Here is a 21,101-nt window from a genome sequence, read left to right as displayed (position 1 = left end):
TTCATTGTCTTCGCCTCGGTTCACAAAAGAGTAAACATAGCTAAGGATTCATCTTAGGTGGTAACCAGTTTGCAAAAAGGAGAGGATATTTCCATTGCATAGGATCTGCCTGAAAGCAGTAATTCATGATGAGTAATAGTGCACACCATTCTCTGGTGGTGGTCTAAACCCAGTACTTTTCTGTGCATTTTTAGATCAAAGACAAAGAAATAGGAACTGTAATTTTCACCGGTTCCAGCAAAAATTATGAGGGGTACATAACGATTTCTTAGAAAACAGAAGGGAACAAATACTTTCTAATTTGTTAGGACAACAAATGTAGAAGAGATTCCACATGCCTTTCTAATTTTCCCTATGTATTTTCATAACTGATTTCCTAAGCATTTCACTTCTCTTAGCAGAAATAGCTCAAAATTCTACCAGCTCTTCAAGTTTGCCTCAATCTGCAAACTGACCAGGCTCTTCAATAGGTAGTTAGGGAGCCCTGAGCTGGGCTGGTATGGAATATAAGCATAAGATGAGATACATTAACAGCTGGAACAGAGAACCAATATTTCCTTATGAATTGTCAGGCCCCCTGACTGAGCCACATGCTTTATGACTGAATCCCTCATTGGAGATGCTGTTTTAGATGGCCTTTTAGTCATGCTTTTAAAAAATGATGTTTTACACCTTATTTTTGACAAAGGTGCTAAATCTATACAATGTAAAAAAAGATAGCATCTTCAACAATTGCTGCTGGCACAATTGTATTCGGACATGCAGAAGATTGCAGATAGATCCATACCTGTCACCATGCACGAAACTTAAGTGCAAATGGATCAGAGATATCTACATAAATCCAGCCACACTGAATCTTCTAGAAGAGAAAGTGGGAATTACCCTTGAACAAATTGATACAGGAGACTGATTCCTGAGCATCACGCCAGTAGCATAGACACTGAGGTCTGCAATTAATAAATGGAACCTCCTGAAACTGAGAATCTTCTGTAAGGCAAAGGACACAGTCAGTAAGACAAAACGACCACCCACAGAATGGGAAAAGATCTTCACCAAACCCACATCTGACAGAGGGCTGATTTCCAAAATATACAAGGAGCTCAAGAAGCTAGCCACCCAAACACCAAACAATAAAATTAAAAAGTGGGGTGCAGAACTAAACAGAGAATTTTCAACAGAAATGGCTGAAAGATACTTAAGAAAGTGCTCAAAATCCTTGGCCATCAGAGAAATGTAACTCAAAACAACTCTGAGATACCACCTCATACCTGTTAGAATGGCTAAAATCAAAAATACCAATGACAATCTATGTTGGAGAGGATGTGGAGAAGAAGGAACACTCCTCCATTGCTGGTGGGAAAGTGAACTTGTAAGACCACTCTGGAAATCAGTATGGCAGTTGCTCAGAAAAGTGGGAATCAATCTACCTCAAGATCCAGCCATTCTTCTCTTGGGTATATACCCAAATATACCAACAACCATGTATGCATGTTCATACAACAAGGACATATGTTCAACCATGTTCATAGAAGCATTGTTTATAATAGCCAGAACCTGGAAGCAACCTAGATGCCCCTCAACTGAAGAATGGATAGAGAAAATGTGCTATATTTATACAATGGAGTACTACTCAGCAGAAAAAAGCAATGGAATCTTGAAATTCGCAGACAAATGGATGGAACTAGAAGAAACCATCCTAAGTGAGGTAACCCAGTCACAAAAAGACACATGGTATGTACTCACTCATATATGAATTTTAGAGATAGAGGAAAGGTTTACCAGCCTATAATCCTCTTCACCAAAGATACTAGGAAACATGAAGGACTCTAAGGGATAAATAGACCCCAGGAATGAGAAGTGGCATGAACTCCTGAGCTAATTGGGAGAATGAGAGTAGGGGAGAGGGTGCTGCCACAATAAGAGCAAGAGAAGAGGGTTAGAGGAGAGGAAATGGAGGAACAGAGATATTGAGTAGGGGAAAGAATAGAGGAGAGAGAGCAGGATGAGAGATACCATATTAAAGGGAGCCACTATAGGTCTGAGAAGAAATCTGGAACTAAGGAGATCTCCAGAGACCTACAAGGATGACACAATCTGACAATCCAGGCAATGGAGGAGAGGATAACCTAAAAGCCCTTCCCCTAAAATGAGATTGATGACTACTCTTTATGCCATCCTAGAGCCCTCATCCAGTGGCTGATGGAAGCAGAGACAGACATCCACAGAAATACAGTGAGCTGAAATCTGGAATTTAGTTGAAGAGGGGGAGGAATGAAGATCGAAGGGGTCTGTATCAGGTTGGAGAAACCCACAGAAACAGTTGGACTGAACAAGGGAGAGCACATTGACCCCAGATGCTACCTGGGAGGCCAGTACAAGACTGATCCAGCCCCCTGAACATGGATGTCAATAAGGAGGCCTCTGCACTCCAGGGAGCCTCTGGAAGTGGATTAGCATTTTTCCTTGGTGTAAGAAGGGACTTTGAGAGCCCATCCCACATGAAGGGTTACACTCTGTCCCTGGACACATGGGGAAGGGCCCAGGCCCAGCACAGGAAGATTTGGTGGACTTTGCAGAGCCCCCGTTGAGGGCCCTACCCTGCCTTGGTAGTGGTGGGTGGATGGGGTGTGGGGTAGGTTGGGGGTGGGGGAGGAGGGATGTGGGTGAGGGGAGGGAGAGGGAGAAGGGACTTACATGTGAAACAAACTTGTTCCCTAACTTGAATTAATAAAAAAAATGATGTTTTAAAAAAAGGTGTATCTGTGTTTCTGTATACTGTGTACATGGTCGTGCCCATGGAGGTCAGAAGAGGCATTGGGTCTCCTGGTGCTCTGTTGTGTCCCACGTCCGGGAAACCACAATAATCAGATCCTGCCCAGTTTATATGTTTGGTCCTTGTTTAGAGGGAAGCATGCGGATTAAGAAATGATAGGTAGAAAAATTACAGATGTTAAAAAAGACAGACACAAGATAGAATCCAGAGGGAGCTCTAGTGAATACTGGGGAAAAGTTCCAAATTTGTTACAATCTTTATATACCCCAATCAAAAATGGGGGAATGCAAAGAGACTTCCTTGCCAAGATACAAAGAAAAACCAAGCATAATTTCCTTCTCAATACCCAAAAATCAAGTAACCACACCCTAAACCAAATATCCTGTCATCAAGGCGAGATAGCCAATAGTCACACTTTAGGCTAAATCTTCTGTTGTTAAAGTAAGACATCCATTGATTACTTCTTAGGCCAAATATCCTATTGTCAATGTATCAATTAGTTTAGCCACATCTCAGGCCAAAAATTCTGTTGTTTAACCTCGAAAGAACAATAGTGGGTTTGAACTCTCTGACCCCAGATGAAGCAGAGTTATCTCTGTGGACCCAGACAGAGCTGGAGTTCCAAGTGGTTGTAAACTACCAAGGTGGACACTGGGACCTTAACTCAGGTCTTGAAGTAGAGGGGTAAGTACTCTTAACCACTGAATCATCTTTCCAGCTTCTCTTCAGCCCTCTTCAAAATGCAGGTTTTTGGCCCGGCTGTTGGTGGTGCATGCCCTTAATCCCAGCACTCGGAAGGCAGAGGGAGGTGGATGTCTGTGAGTTCAAGGCCAACCTGGTTTCCTGAGCAAGTGCCTGGATAGGTTCCAAAGCTACACAGAGAAACCCTGTCTCAAAAAACGAAAAAAAAAATGTAGGTTTTTGGTCAAGGTGGCAAGTTCCCCTCAGACTTCCTGCTTCTTACCACAGGTAACATGGGGCTCACTTATACCACAAGAGGTAAATCGAGGACAAACTCACTGGGCTGAGAATTTTTCACATAGAGCTTCTGTTAAGTAGCAAAGTATCTATGTTGGCCAAGTGTCATTGTTCAAGCTTTGGAATGTGAAAATGAATGTCAGTGAATTAATTGCAGTTCTCAGACTAGAATTCAGGCATTTCAGAACCCAATCCAGGGAGGAAAGTTTATATATATATATATATATATATATATATATATTATATATATATATATCCTGCACTTTGAAGAGGGCTGAAGAGAGGCTGGAAAGATGTTTCAGTGGTTAAGAGTACTTACCCCTCTACTTCAAGACCTGAGTTAAGGTCCCAGTGTCCACCTTGGTAGTTTACAACCACTTGGAACTCCAGCTCTGTCTGGGTCCACAGAGGAGATAGCTCTGCTTCATCTGGGGTCAGAGAGTTATATATATATATATATATATATATATATATATATATATATATATATGTTGAGGGTATAGTCTTGGACTCAGCAGGACTCAGCATTCCCCATCTCAGCCTTTTAGGTATCTGTAAGTACTTAATCAATGTCTGGATACCGTCATTGATTTCACAATGACTGAGGAATGGGAACTGTAACTTTTCCACAGCTGTGATTCAAATGTGTATTTGGACCTGATCAAATAAGAGAGGAAGGATTGATAGATGGTAAACATTAGGAAGAAAATGCAGAACCCACTCCAAGAATTTATCAAAAGTAAGAAATGATTGAATTCAGAATATTTCTAGAAGAGAAGGTTTATGAGCACAGCTTTGTGGGAAGGCTCATGACAAGTATAGCTGACAAGAGAGCCATAGTCTCACTAGCTGGAGAAATCCTTTGGCCTAGGAAAGTCTAAGCATGAGCAACATATCTGTAATGCCTGTGTTGGGGAGGGGAAGACAGGAGGATCTTTGGCTTTTGCTAGCTGGCCAGTCTAGCTAATTGGTAAGCTTCATATTAAGTGTAATACAAAAATTAAGATGGAGAACAATAGGATACTCTAGCCTCCAAATGGATGTATATGCACACACACACACACACACACACACACAGAAGCATAATCATACATAATCATACATATGTGCTCTCCTCCTGACAAACATGTACACACCACACAGACACACACACACACACACACACACACACACACACACACACACACACAGTGGATAGTTTGTACCAGCAAGTACAAAATCACAGCCTCCTGAGCCCTCTATGGAATGAGTTTGCATAGAACATATTTGGAGATGATCAGAGATAACAGAGAGGAGATGGATCCTCAGAATTTGACTGACAGATATTACTGAACTTTAGGGTAAATCCAATACATGATAATCTCTTTTAAACCCATACACAATGAGATCCACAGGCATATAGTTAGCACTTGTTAAACTGACCTGATAATTCGAGAGGTGTAGATTCCATAAATATCTATGAATCTTGCTGTGTTTTTGGTTTTAGGAACAACAGTTCCTTTTTGTGTCTTGTTAATTCTTCTGAGGGTTAAATGAGAATACACTAAGTTTTCTAAATTTGGAATCTGCTTACTCCAACTCCTAGCATGACCAACACTCTGTAACTGAATATGAAGTCTGCCTTTATTTACTCTTTCTCAAAAACAGCACTGGACTGGGTGGCTGGTCTAATGAAAAATAATCTTTGCCTAGTGTTATAAGAACAGAAATAGATACAATGTTGCCTCTGCCTCTCTGCCCTCATTTAATTATAGCACTAAAGAATCAGTACACGGTGAACATTTAATGTAATAGGGAGCCTCTTTTGAATTCAGAAAAGGGATTTATTTAGTTTTCAAAGTACTTTAAAATAAAGAAGTCCTTTATTAAAATTCAACAGTAACTTGACTATTTAGCTTTAGTGGTGAGAAAGAAAAGATTGCCCTTTTAAATGTTAAAAAAATCACAACTTTGACATTTATGGGATCATAAATGTCACTAGGGATCACCAGGGTTCTCACTAGTCTGGAGTTAGGGACTTGAATACGGATCACCCCTGGTCTTAGGGCTTCAGTATTGCAGGCTTTCCTTATACCCCAGTATTCAAATGAAGCCCCTCCCACATGAGCCTCCCTCCCTTCCATCCCTTCCATTCAGTTTTTGGACACAGGGTCTCTACATACAGCCCGGGTCTACCAAGTGCTAGGATTAGAGTCCTATGTCATGATACCTGATTGTACATAACAAACTTGTGTGGTAAAAATAAATAAAAGTAAATGCTTTAAAGAACATGGTGAAACCTCTGTTGTTACTTAAAGAACCAGAAGGACGGAGCCAAGGGAAATCTGTAAAGAAATTGTGATGCTTTTTCAGAGTGGGGCAAAAAACCATTAGGATTTGTGGTGGTCTAGAATTTGCTAAGGCATGCCAAATTTTAGTTGTGAAGGGACAGTGACAACTGGCTGAATTTTTCTGAGTATTTGTTGAATATAAGACAGGAGGTAATTAGCAGCTCATAGGATACTTAGTGACCCTGGGAGTAAGAGCACTGTCATACTGATGTTCAATAAGGAGGTTGAATCTCAGGAGCTTTAAGTAGTATGCTAGAGGATACACAGTTTTAAGAGGAAGTACAATGTGATTCCAAGGTCATTTCTTCATACTGCTCGAGACAGCTGCCAGACACAGCTGGAAAGCTGCACTTTAAGTAGTCTTAAAACCCAGGCAGTTTCAGGACCAAATCTATCAAAGTCTACCTGGTTAGTGATGGAACTATTTCAAAATTAGAAACATAAAAAAAATCATGAAGTATATTTGATGATGAGGAAACTCTTTATTCCTATTTAATTTGTAAGTAGTCTTATGGATAGTGTTAATTATATTAAATATATTATTTTATCTAAAAATAAAATTTTAATTTCCTTCAAGTACTTAAAGTTTGCTTCTGTAATTTGATTTACATGTATGGCCTAGTCAAAGTTCCAAATAAAAAACATAAATTTAACCTTTGATGTCTTGGAAGCAGAGCATACATAAATATTACCATTTATAAAATTATTCTGCCATAGTCATTGTATCTAGTACCTGCTTTAAAACCTGAAGCAAGGGAAGTCTCCGGGTCTGGGGATTTCACTGCACCAAGAGAGGCCCATATTTATGTGGTTCAGGTACTGACTCATTGAGATCATGGATATGAGTCACTGTTTTGTTTCTGCACATTTATATGCCCCATTTACATAAATAAATGTGTAAATTATGTCTACTTGATTTTGTTCCTAAAATAAATTTATCTTTTAAAAAGGAAATACATATGGCTCTGGAATCAGGATGACATTAACTTATTAGAACAATTTTAGAAGAAGCCAGTGAAGTGAGTGATTCAGATAACAAAGAACAAATGAAGAAGCCAATAAAACTTGTAAAGACAGATGACATGGAGCTCCTATTGAAATATTTATTCTTATGAAGAAATAGGGAATAAGACATAGTAACATCAGACAGGAAAGTAATGAGTATATTTTTAAATATGCTGAATCTGGGAATAAAAAACAAGAATTATTCTTGTAAAGAAAAATTTGTAGTCACCATATGACAAACACTAAGGTCAAAAAAGGATGATAAAATATAAAAAAAGTGAAAAAAGTTGATTTTTCAATAAATATTCTTGGTTACATTAATCAAAACAAGACCAGAAAAGGAATATTTGAATTAAAGAGCTGAGTCCTCTTCCTGAGGGAGTTGGTGTATAGAAACAAAATAGTTGGTGATATGGAAAAACAATGAGATCAAAATTAAAATTCATAAAATGTTTTCTTTCCCCCCTTTCCTCAGTGTACCCTGAGATTTAAGAGGGTGATGTGTCTTATTTAAGTCCAATTCCTCAGCAATCTTTCATCCTCAACATTTGGTACAGGCATCAGTCATTGCATTTACTTACATTCACTGTGAGGGGGCTTCTCTGCCTGGGGCTGATGGTGGCTTTTGTGTCTGGGTAGAAACAGAGATGTTCAGGGTTGGTTTGATGATATCTCAGTTCAGCTAGTGATGAGAATGGGAAATGGAAACAGGTCATGTAGGGCAGAGTCCCCAGAGAAGCAGTTTTAAGAAATTTCTTCATAGAGGCCAAAGATACCCCAAAACAGTTGTCTTCTTTGTTGCTGTTGTTTATTTGCTTTTGTTTTTAGTGGAAATATAACAGCATGATTATCTCTTCCTCCCCTTACCCTTAGTCCTTCCTCCCATGTCCCCCATACCTTCCAAATTCATGGATTCCTCTTTAAACTCTTATTGTTACATAGAAACAAATAAATATTTAAATGCAATCTGCTGAGTTTTTTCAGTGTTGTCTTCCTACGTATATTGTATATTCTAGGGTTGACCAGTAGGCACAAGAAGCTCATCCCTAGTCCAGACTATTTCTCCCCCATGGGCAGTCTGTCTGCTATTGTTGATTCTGAAATCCTTAATGCTACAGGGAGAGGTAACGAATCTATCTGAGTGTGTAAATTAATGACAAGCTCCAAGGAACTTACGAGACCTCAGGCATCAACCAGCTAAGGCAGTCCCTGTCCATTTAGTGAACACACCAAAGATTGTTTTCATCTACACCTTCTCTGCATCCTCTAGGCTCCCTCCTCATGTCCTCAGAGTAAAAGATGCTACTCTCAAGGACACAGTCAGTAAGACAAAACAATTGCCCACAGAATGGGAAAAGATCTTCCCCAAACCCACATCTGACAGAGGGCTGATTTCCAAAATGTACAAGGAGCTCAAGAAGCTAGCCACCAAAACACCAAACAATGAAATTAAAAAGTGGGGTGCAAAACTAAACAGAGAATTTTCAACATAGGAATCTGAAATGACTGAAAGACACTTAAGAAAGTGCTCAAAATCCTTGGCCATCAGAGAAATGCAACTCAAAACAACTCTGAGATACCACCTCACACCTGTCAGAATGGCTAAAATCAAAAATACCAATGACAATCTATGCTGGAGAGGATGTGGAGAAGAAGGAACACTCCTCCATTGCTGGTGGGAGTGTGAACTTGTAAGACCATTCTGGAAATCAGTATGGCAGTTGCTCAGAAAAATGGGAATCAATTTACCTCAAGATCCAGCCATTCTTCTCTTGGGTATATACCCAAATAGTGCATGTTCATACAACAAGGACATATGTTCAACCATGTTCATAGCAGCATTGTTTGTAATAGCCAGAACCTGGAAGCAACCTAGATGCCCCTCAACTGAAGAATGGATAGAGAAAATGTGGTACATTTATACAATGGAGTACTACTCAGCAGAAAAAAGCAATGGAATCTTGAAATTCTCAGGCAAATAGATGGAACTAGAAGAAACCATCCTAAGTGAGGTAACCAGTCACAAAAAGACAAACATGGTATGTACTCACTCGTATATGAATTTTAGAGATAGAGGAAAGGTTTACCAGCCTATAATCCTCTTCACCAAAGATACTAGGAAACATGAAGGACTCTAAGGGATAAATAGACCCCAGGAATGGGAAGTGGCATGAACTCCTGAGCTAATTGGGAGAATGAGAGTAGGGGAGAGTGAGCTGCCACAATAAGAGCATGAGAAGAGGAGTAGAAGAGAGGAAATGGAGGAGCAGAGATATTGAGTAGGGGAAAGAATAGAGGAGAGAGAGCAGGATGAGAGATACCATATTAGAGGGAGCCACTATAGGTCTGAGAAGAAATCTGGAACTATGGAGATCTCCAGAGACCTACAAGGATGACACAATCTGACAATCCAGGCAATGGAGGAGAGGATAACCTAAAAGCCCTTCCCCTAAAATGAGATTGATGACTACTCTTTATGCCATCCTAGAGCCCTCATCCAGTGGCTGATGGAAGCAGAGACAGACATCCACAGAAATACACTGAGCTGAAATCTGGAATTTAGTTGAAGAGAGGGAGGAATGAAGATCGAAGGGGTCTGTATCAGGTTGGAGAAACCCACAGAAACAGTTGGACTGAACAAGGGAGAGCACATCGACCCCAGATGCTATCTGGGAGGCCAGTACAAGACTGATCCTGCCCCCTGAACATGAATGCCAATAAGGAGGCCTCTGCACTCCAGGTAGCCTCTGGAAGTGGATTAGCATTTTTCCCTGCTGTAAGAAGGGACTTTGAGAGCCCATCCCAAGTGAAGGGTTACACTCTGTCCCTGGACACATGGGGAAGGGCCCAGGCCCAGCACAGGAAGATTTGGTGGACTTTGCAGAGCCCTGTTGAGGGCCCTACCCTGCCTTGGTAGTGGTGGGTGGATGGAGTGTGGGGTAGGTTGGGGGTGGGGGAGGAGGGATGTGGGTGAGGGGAGGGAGAGGGAGAAGGGACTTACATGTGAAACAAGCTTGTTCCCTAGCTTGAATTAATAATAATATAAAAAGATGCTACTCTCCTCTTTTACAAATGACTTAAAATAGGCCTCCTTGTCTTTTTACATGGCCCCAAATATGTTCCTTTCAATTTGGACCTCTGCCGTACTCTTTGTGGTGTCAAATAAACCTCAAGGCCTCAAAGAACAATTGCTGTCTCAGTGTCCTCTATTGTATCTGTGAACTTTCATAAGATATGGGGACACAGATTAGCTCTGGTCACTTAACTTGTTCCAGCTGAGATAGCATGTCCAACATGGGCTATAGTAATACTTGTTTAGGCTATTCATATTATATATTACTTACTAGAGTATCCACTGATTTGTCAGTGAAGCTGTTTACACATCTGGGGGGTGACTGAATTCATCTTTGAATCAGATATTACTGAGCTCATCATGTAAACATGCTAATCATAAGAGACAAAATGTCTTATCCATGACTGTAATACAGAGTGAACTTAATCTATTATTGTTTGGAACTAATACACATTTCCTGAAACCATCCTTTTGCTTCCTCCACTCCAGGAAACAATTCAAGCACTGAAAATCTCTCAGCTCTATCATAAGGCCAGAACACTCTGAGCTGTACTTCAAGAATTCTTGAGCCCTTAGCCCATCCAGCACAAGACCAGGATGCTCTCAGATAAGAACATCTCTTAAACTTATACCTATGACCCATGGAAAATTACCAAATGTTAGCCACCCCAGATATTCAACTAAAGGTTGTAATCAGTTTGTTCATCTCAACAGCCTGGTTGTTCTTGCAGCATGACTCTCCTTTGCTCCAGGCAATAGCTTAATGAGTTTCCACAGGGAGCCATGCCTGCTTTACACCTAGAAGAAACACTCTTATTTCTGTTTCACACCACAAGGTCCTGCTTGGCATCTGACCATTTCATTGAAAACAGAGTGACTAGTTTCTTCAACTAAAATTCAGTTACTATTTTTCACATCTTCCTCTGTGGCTAGTGACTGTCATAGGAATATGAGTGAGAAAATAATAACAGAATAACAATATGTATAGTTGTGCTCAAAGAAACTTGGAAATATGGAAGGCATTTCTATGGAAAATTGCCAATACCTTATTTATTTTAAGATACTTTGGAAAATATAGAAAGTAATTTCAGACATAAGAATACAGTTGGAAATGGTTTCAAAAAAGACTTCTTGTAATTTTGAACCTTCTCTTTTAATGTGAGAATCTATATTAAGTATTCTCAAATGTGATCCACCACAGTTCAACTCTAAGCAATATTTCCCAATAATGGAGGTACATGCACTCTGCACTGTGAGGTCTTCCTCAGATCATTACTAACCTACACTTTGTCATCACATCGTGACTCTTGGGAGCTTAACACAGGCTGCCCAAGAGCCTGCTCCCTCTACACACTGACTGGCTGAGAACCATCCTGCTTGCATGATGGCCACATTGTTAGGCAGACTTTGTCTTTGGGCATTTGTCTGGAGGCTCCTTTATTGTTTTTCCTGGTTCCCTTCATTTTAAAATAAATACTAAAAACATTTGAGCGTTTTCTTTATCTTTGCCTCTCTTCTGGTATCCCATTCTTGATCTTTAGTCTAAACATGGGCAAGCACTCATGTGTTAATTCCTCCTAACCCAAGGATTGAAGTCTAGCAATGTTCACATTCAGATATAGCAATATTTCCTTATAATCTTACACTTAAAGAAGAAAACTGTAGTGGGTTGCAGAAATGACTCAATGGCTGCTCCTCCAGAGCACCTGGGTCTGATTCCCAGTATTTACATAGCACCTCATAACCAAATACAGGATCCAGCACCATCTCTGGTCTCTGTATGCACTGCATATGTGTGGTAAACAGACATACAAGCAGGCAAAGCCTCAACATACATATAATTAATAGATTAAAATTAAGTAAAAAATAAAATCTGTATATAAATTTGCATACTTACAATCTTATTTACCTGTGTTTTTTTTTTTTTTAGGTTCAAATTTCCTTTCCTTCCTCCTTTTTCTTAGTTTATTTTCAGAACTCTGTAATCACTGCATTGTGGGAGAAGGGCACTTGACTGGTAGCAGATGACATTACAGAGTCTGTGTGGGTAGAGCAAGTACAATTATCTAAATGCAATCTATCAAACAAATTTCACCTCAAATCTTTCATTTCCTGAATCAGTGGATTCTCTATGTGGACTCCAATCCCTGACCACTGAAATGTAGGCAGCAAATGCTAGGAAAGAGAATTGCAGTGCTTTTGTCCTGTTTATTTTCTCCCAGAGTTAATCACAAGGTCTTTAGTAAACAGGATAATGAAATGCCTCCAGGTCAGGAACTAATCTTTGCCATGAGGAAGGTGACACTCAGTGAGGACATGTGGGGAGGTCCTCCATGTGGTTCTGTGTACCCCTGATCATTCTTCAAGGGCAAATTGCTCCTTCTAGTTGTCTCTTCTCCCCACCAGGACCATGCTGCCTCATCTGGATTAATGTATTCTATCTGCTGAGTCTTAAGTAATCTCAGTTACAGACGCTGAGTCATCAAAGTCCCCTTGCTTCTTTAGAACTGTGTTTCCAGCCCCTCTATTCCCTCCATGCCTGGGACTTCATGTGAATTACAATTTACAGGTTAATTCTGTCTGAGACCAGAGCTGAGTGATAAAGCTTAAACAGTGAAACAACCCTTGGGAAAGAGTCCTGATCTCACCACAGGCGCACCCTTTGCTACTTCCTGTACCCTGCTCAGCTGCAGGTGCCGAGACACCCACTCTCCCTTGATTTCTGACTGCGTTCCCAAGTCACTCTTTTCCCTTCTGTTGCACTTGGGGGAACATCGCAGACTTACCTAGACTTTTCTCTCTGACTCACCTTGCTAGATGCATCTGTGACTCCACTGAGTAATCTGTTCACGCAATGTGCTGTTACATCTGTCACACACTCTCATCTTTTGGAGATGATGATGCCTGTAAATCAAAGCAGATACAGGAAGTTAAAAGTCACAGTGTATATGCATTACCATGCCAGATGAAACAATGTTTCTTTCTGCATCCTGATTTTCAGTATCTTTAATGTGTTTGGCACTTATTTGTATGCTTTGCTTAATGTCTCTGGTTTATTGAAAGTAGGATTCATCTATTTTTTTTTCAAGGAGACTTTATCTCAATAAAGTGAGACCATTCAAACAAGACACTGTTCCAGATAATTGGATTTCACAGAATGAGGTCTGCACAAAATGCTCTTTTAGTTGTTCTCTTGTTGAAGCATGTCTAAGATATATTTTCTTAGCTCAGTAAACAAAATGAAATAAATGGATTGACTCTTATTTGGGGATTGGGTTCCTGCCATGCTCTAAAGCATTGGATCATTAAGCCCAAATTTATTCATTCATACAGAATTTACTATGTTTTATGCCCTTAATGATGATTTTTAAAAGGCAATAGAGTACCAAGTAGCAAGCTGAAGACCCGTTAGACATGTTCCTTGATAAAAAAAAAAATTGGAGTTTTTAGAAAATGCTTTCTTTTCTCTGAAAGAGGTGGTCCACTCCATCAAGCTGTCAATCAAACACATCATTGAGCTCCCAAGAACAGAATTGTTTGTGCAATTTAAATAATTCTGCAATGTTATTGAAATTAGCATGTACAGCTAAGTAGACATTTCCACTATAGTCTTAATACATATTGATATTTTCAAATGTGCTTTAGTTTACTGTTATTATTAACAATATTTTCTTAATGCAAATGAAATTACATAAATGGGATATTTGTTTTCAAACTCTAACACAATTTTTAACCTGTAACCTGTATTGTTTTCAATAAAATTAAATAAATAAACCCCTTTACCTTACTGAATAAACTGCAAAAGCCTAGGGCAGAACTGTTGCAGTCAGTCATCCCTTCTGGTGTTCATGTCTCAGAAGTTTTTTCCTTATCAGTTCAAACCTAAGAGGTCAGAATTTGTTTCTAACAAATAGAAACAGAACAATAGTGGTATGAAGGCACTTCAAAGACCAGTTTCAGCCCTTGTCAGTAAGTCACTTTGATACAGTCACCTGGGATAAACTGCACCCAGACTTCTGACTTATGGAAGAGGAGATGACAAACATGTTTTAAACTGGTTAGTTTGGTAATAAATTCTTATGTATCAAAGGATAATTAATACTAATGATGACTTAGGTATAATACAAAATAATATTGACAGCAGTATATAATATTAATTATTCCAACAATATTATTAAAATATAAAATTATATAGTGATGTTAAATATAATTGTACTAATGATTAACATGAAAATTATATTTTAAAAAGTTGTTGGCTAGTTTATATGTAAATTATGACTCTAAGTGGTGCTATTTGTTCTTGACCATAACCTGTGAGTTGCTTCCATTAACTACATTTTACTGATGAAGAAGTAAACTGAAGCAAGGGGATGCATGAAAACAACAATTAAGTAAAATCCTACATTCTGAATGACTGTGGTGTAAAATTTCAAGGACAAAGGAAACAGTCTCCATTTGCCAGCATAATGAAATTTCTATGAACCTTGGCAACTCTTCTAACTGCAGGGTTTTATTTCTTCTATCACTAGGCAGGGTTGGAATTTGAACTGACTCCAGCTTAGGTCTCCACTGTAAAGTGCCTGAATATATGTATCAGTAGCTACATAGCAAGCACACAGTGGACATCTCTTAAGTGCATGGTTCAATGTGTGCTGCATATTGAATTCATCTGTTACAGGTGAGATGCTTGGTGTTGCTCCTACAGCTGGTGAGATGGACAATGCATGGAGGTTCATGATACATTATGTATCTGGCATATGCTAGGCCAAGGCTTGCATCTAGCTCATCTTTGCCTCCTTTAAATGATTGCCTCACACAGTCTAAGTCTAGGTCATGCTTATGACAGAAAGATATATGAAGGTAATTTGTCACCTCATGTTTTATTCCATTGCCATTATGGAAAGGACAAAGGCTGCAATTTCAGATCTTTTCAACTTACATGCGATGAAAACATCTTTGAAGTGTAGCCCCTCCTGCTACAACTTCTGAGGATGTAAATCAGAGTACCCTTTATGAAGACATATATATTTAAAATTAATATTTTATGAGCAAAGGTTTAGGTTTCATTACATTTTATTTATCTTGTGCTTGTGCGTGCCTGTGTATATATCTGTACATATGTGGGTACATGTGCCATGGTATATGTGTAGAGGCCACAGGAACACTTTCAGGAGTCAGTTCTCTCTTTCCACCATGTGGGGCCTGGAACTCAATCAGGTGATCAGACTGATTGGAAAGTATCTTTACCTGCTGAGGCATCTTGTTGATGCCAAAACAAAGGTTTAGAAGTAACCCAATTGCCTATCAGTAAGCAGTTGGTTAAGTAAATTATATCTTTCCTGATAGGAATACTAAAAAGCTAAGAGAATAACGAATAATCAAACAGGAAATCTCTTAATACTGTTTATTTATAGTGATCTTAAAGAAAATTTAAATATAAGAAGTTAAGAACAATAGTAGGTTTGGAGTACTAAATTGATGACGTTAAAATTAGACAACTTTAGTGGGATGTTTTTGAAATAATTATACAAACTCTTTGATAAATGTTTCCTTAAAAATGTGGAGCCTAATTCTATTCCCTTTGAATGTAGCAATCTGTACAGTTATCTGCTTATACCAAACATAAACATGTTAATTATCTAACATAAAAGACACTGAGATTTTGAATATCTCTAAGGATCAGAATGTGGTTGCTGTGCACAGGGCAAGATGTATAACTTCTTCATGTGTCCTCTGTTCCTAGTGGAGGTCGGACCATGTTAGAGATATTTTAGATGTAAATGTCACCTTTGATTGCCTTAAAGATTTAGATTTCCTTGTGTAGGTGATGGATACGGGTGACATTTCTTTATTATTATTATTGTTATTATTTACATCCCAACTACATTTTCCCCTCCTTTATCTCCTCCAAGTCCTTCTCCCCATTCTCCCTCTGTCCACTCAACCTCTGTTTCTCTCCAGAGAAGGGCAGGCCTCCAATGGATAGCAACAGAACATGGCATATCCAGTTGCAGAAAGACTACACACCTCCTCCCATATTAAGTCTGGACAAGGCAACCCAGTATGAGGGGAAAGGTCCCAAAATCCAGCAAAAGAGTCAGAGACTGTCTCTGCTCCCACTGTTATGAGTCCCACAAGAAGACCAAGTAATATAATTGCAACATGTATGCAGAGGACCTAGGGCAGTCTCTGGCAGGCTCCCTGGTTGTTGGTTCAGTCTCTGTGATCTCCTGCAAGCCCAGGTTAGTTGATTCTGAGGGTTTTCTTGTGTTGTCCTTGAGCACACCTTTCCCTCCTACTCCTACCATTCTTCCTCCTTGTCTTCAGCAGGATTCCTAGAGCTTAGCCTAATGTTTGGCTGTGGGTCTCTGCATTTCTTTCCTTCAGATGCTGGATGATACCTCTCTGATGACAATTGGGCTAGGCACTGTTCTATGAGTATAGCAAAGTATCACTAGGAATCATTTCATTGTCTATCTTACCAACCCCCCATTTGTGTTTGGTCTTATCCTTGTCCTCTGGGCTAGCCAGCCTCTAGGTCATTGCCTTCTATGTAACAGGTGGGTTCCCTCTTGTGTAATGGGTCTCATGCTGAGCCATTAATTGGTTGGTCACTCACACATTTTTTTTTCTTTTTTCTTTTTTGGTTTTTCAAGACAGAATTTCTCTGTGGCTTTGGAGGTCGTCCTGGAACTAGATCTTGTTGATCAGGCTCTGTACTCACAGAGATCCACCTGCCTCTGCCTCCAGAGTGCTGTGTTTAAAGGCATGCTCCACCACTGCTCTGCTCACTCTCACAATTTCTGTGCCACCTTTATGCCAGCACATCTTGGAGGTAGGACAAACTGTAGGTAGCTGGGTTAGTGTCTCAATCCCCCCACTGGAAGTCTTGCTTGATTACAGGAGATGGCCAGTTCAGGCTCAGTATCCCCCATGCTAGGAGTTGTAGCTAAGATCCCCTTCTTAAATTCCAGGGAGTTTTCACTGCACTAGCTTGGGGTGAAATTTCCTAAGAAGAGGAGTTGGTAGTAGAGAGTGTTCTGATTCAGTTTTGAGGTACATAGCAGGTTTTTATCTACTGAGGTAAGCTTTGCAGTTGAAGCCCCAGTTGATAACATTTCTTTATTTTAGTTAAAGTGAGGGAGCTGGTTTCAGGCAAGCCAAATCAAGTTTTGCAGCTCTCCTTGACTTGCACCTTCCCCTCCAAGGTCAATGTGGGTGCCCTGTGGCCAGGTCCCATGCTCACCAGTTAAACCCACTTCTCATCCTATAGTTGTTCTATGATAAGCAACACCTTCTCTTTCTGCAGAAGTCTTGTGACTTGTACAACTTCTGAGTGTTGAAACCACTTGCAGAGAACAGGGTGGGGGCCCAAGGAGGGTATGAAGTTACAGCTTGTTCCTGCTTAGTCATAAGAACAAGTGAGCACAGTGACCTTGGTCCCGTTCAAATACATACGTTCTAAGATGCTGATAGAACCATCTTGGATCAGGTTTTAAGCACACTGTAGCCTCACCTTTCCACCCATTCATATTCCTTTTCATTCTCTGTGATTTACAGCCTTATAGCACTGTCTAGGATACTCTGCTGAACAAATACTGATTTTTGCTGAATAGATAAAGCTTTCTTAGAAAGCACTTGTTTGTTAGCTCACATAACAACCATAAATTTCAAAATTAGTGTCACCTATTAGATATTGCAATTCCCTGGGGGCAGAACTTACCAACACACCTAGAGTTAAGACCAGACATTTAGAAAAATTCAAAAAGCTATTTCGAATGATAGAATAAAGAACTGGCTCTAAATTTGGACTATAGAAGAAAATCCAATAGCTAGTTTAGGATTAAACTACTCATTTGCTCATAATCCCACATTGACTACAATGGCTGGATTGTAAAATTTGCAAATGCACATTTTTTTTCCATTTTATCTACTGGCAGATCAAGTACCCAAGAGTCCTTATTGTTCCACATCTTACTCCCCACAGCTATTAATTAACTATGTAACATGACTTTACTTGCCCTTTGTCTTTATTCTCATGGTTTGCCAAACCAGGAGACTTTTGCCAAAGCCCATAACCTGATGGATTTTTCAAAATTCCAGGGAGACTTGAACTCTGCACCAGAAAACATTGGCAGTTAATTCACAAAGAGTTCTGAATCTCTCACTACAGCCATCCTCTTCTGGCTCTTTCCACCAATTCTAAACTGTTACCCAATCTTCGTCAGGTGTCCCTCATGTTCTTACCTTCATAGACTCTCAAGTTAAACTTCTAAATCTCAATACTTGCCAACTCTAATCTCCTTATTGGAGACTTGATTGCAGTTTGGTTAAAGTGGTGTGTTCCTTACCAATCAATGAACTCAGTAAACATAGCTTGTCCTTGCCATCAAAAAGTTAGGGTATTGTGTGAATGGAGATAATGTTTAATATCACAATAGCATCAGGTACTCAAAAATATGTACTTAAAATGAGTATAAGCTATGTGATCACATGTTATGGGACTTTCCAAGCACTACTAACTCAAATCATGATGAAATCTGGGAATACTGGTACATCACGCTGTAAGTATTAGCATGCTTCGGAAACTCCTTACCCAATATGTGCATATCTACTGTTTATTCCTGATTTTAAATTACTTTTCATAGCTTGAACAAATGAATGCAAGCCAGTGGCTCAGGAAAGAATAGCGAATGCTTACTGACTCCTCCTCTTCAAATGACAGAGAGTTTGCTTTTGATTTTCACAGTATATACCACTCTTTTCCAGGAAAAAAAAAAAGAAAACATGTTTTCTGGGGAATTTTCTAAACTCGAGTAACACTTTCTTTGTTTTTTTTTTTTTATTTTTTGAACCCACACCACAGAAGAAGCTATGCTATCTGATTTAAACAGTTCTGGCTTCCAATTGTAATCCAACCCATGAGTGCGCATAGCCAGCCAGAAAAACCCCAAATGGAATGCATTATTTAAAAGAGGGGAAAGAAATTAGGCTGAAAGCACTTTGTAATAAAGAATTTAAGTCTGGGAAAGTTCAGTGTCCACTAGACTATCAATATGTCAGACTCTTCCCTCAGAGGCCAGGTTCCTGGGGCCAAATTAGAATTGTCATATTAACTTAACATGTAGGAGCAAGCCCTTGCCATAATATCCCAAGGTGAAATACTTATACACGTCTGGTTTTGTCAAGTTTTTTGTTTGGGAGCTTTTTTTTTTTTTGGTTGATTTTAGAATTTACTTGGAAATGCACAAAGCTCCGGGAGTTTAAATCAGACATAATTTATACTTCTAGATTTTTTTCTCAATCCAACTCAAAATTGAAATGCAAAGTGATTCATATGAGCCATCTTATTTATTTATTTACTCTTTTCTCACAGGAACAAATGTTCCAGGAGTTATCAGGATGCTGAAAAATATCTTAACTATAAAGTTGGAGTCTGAGATATGGTGAGAGAGGACAACTTGGGTTGAGGGTTGATTACAGAGCTCCTGGAGATAGTATTCTTGGGCGGGGATTGGGTAACATCTTTCACTCTATCCCATGCTGCTAGTGTGAGATACTGATGGTGCTCTGTAATATCTTCTTTTGAACCTCTTCCAAAGAGTTGTACAAATTCCTAGGAGACAGCACCATGAAGTAAATCCAAGACACTGACGCTGCTTCCCAATCTCAGGGAATTCCCAACCTCCAGAGACTATTGATTCTAGACCTAAGGAAAATTTCAGAATTAAGCAGTCCTGCCTGTGCTTGTCCAGACAGTAAAGTTTTGACAATAAATCCCTGACTTGTTCTGAACTCAGCACACTTTTTGACTACTCTTCTTTCCTTATTTTTAGATTGCTTTTCTAAGTTGTCACAGCCAAATGTCCTCTTTTATTTCTAGTCCTTTGTCTGTCTGTGTCATTGAAAAATTAAACTACAATCTCTCTTGTCAAGATTTCTTTTTCTTCTTCTTTCTGCTCAACTCTTTGCTTTGCTCTTTTTCTTCAAAGAAAACAATTCCCTATTTGACATTTAATAGTACAAAAGACCAACATGGGATGAACCTAGTTTATTTCAAATCTGCAGAGTGACAATGTACAAGAGTCATTTGCAAATAAAATTTATGGTTTGTTGTTTCAGGTTAGTTAAGCAACCTGTTGAAGATTTTGTAGAGGTTGGTGTAACAAATATGACAAGCCTGTGTATCTATAACCCCTAACAATGATACTGAACTGCAGGCTTAAAGGCCACTTCTGTCACTCAGACACTGCACAAAATATGGGAGATTGAATTCATATATTGAAAACATTTCCCATGACTTATTGATACATCTATATCCTAGAAAAAAACACAGAGAAGAAGAAAAAGCATTTGGTAAACTTCACAGCTACAAACAAAATAAACCTACAGACCACAGCCACAAAATAAAACATTAGTAAAGTATTTGCTGGTTTTGAGTGGGCTGTTCTGTGGAAAGAATTAAGCAGCCACAATATGTCCTATGGCATTCTCCCAACTATTATCATCTAAAAGTCTCTAAAATTTACAGGAGCTAGACATGCAGAGAGGAAAATCCCAAACTGAATTTTGCAGTCCTGTTAAGAACAATATTCATAGGGATAGAGAGATGGCTCAGAGGTTAAGAGTACTGGCTGTTCTTCCAGAGGACCTGGGTTCAAATCCCAGCATCCACATGGCAGCTTACAAATGTCTATAACTCCAGTTCCATGGGATCTATGGCCCTCACACAAATATACATATAGACAAAACATGAACACACATAAAATAAACATGTTTTTAAAAAGAAAAATATTCACCCAAATAAATTAACCCACTCTGTCAATAGTTTGAAGAACAAAAGGCTATATGTTGCCTTGAGAAGTTGAGATTTCAAACAGAATTGACCAACACTGCTCCTAGCATGTATACTTAAGCATGGTAACTGTCATAATGGAGAGTC

This window comes from Cricetulus griseus, chromosome 2 (assembly GCF_003668045.3).
Source record: "Cricetulus griseus strain 17A/GY chromosome 2, alternate assembly CriGri-PICRH-1.0, whole genome shotgun sequence".
NCBI classification, from domain to species: Eukaryota; Metazoa; Chordata; class Mammalia; order Rodentia; family Cricetidae; genus Cricetulus; species Cricetulus griseus.
This window is presented reverse-complemented; position numbering follows the sequence as displayed.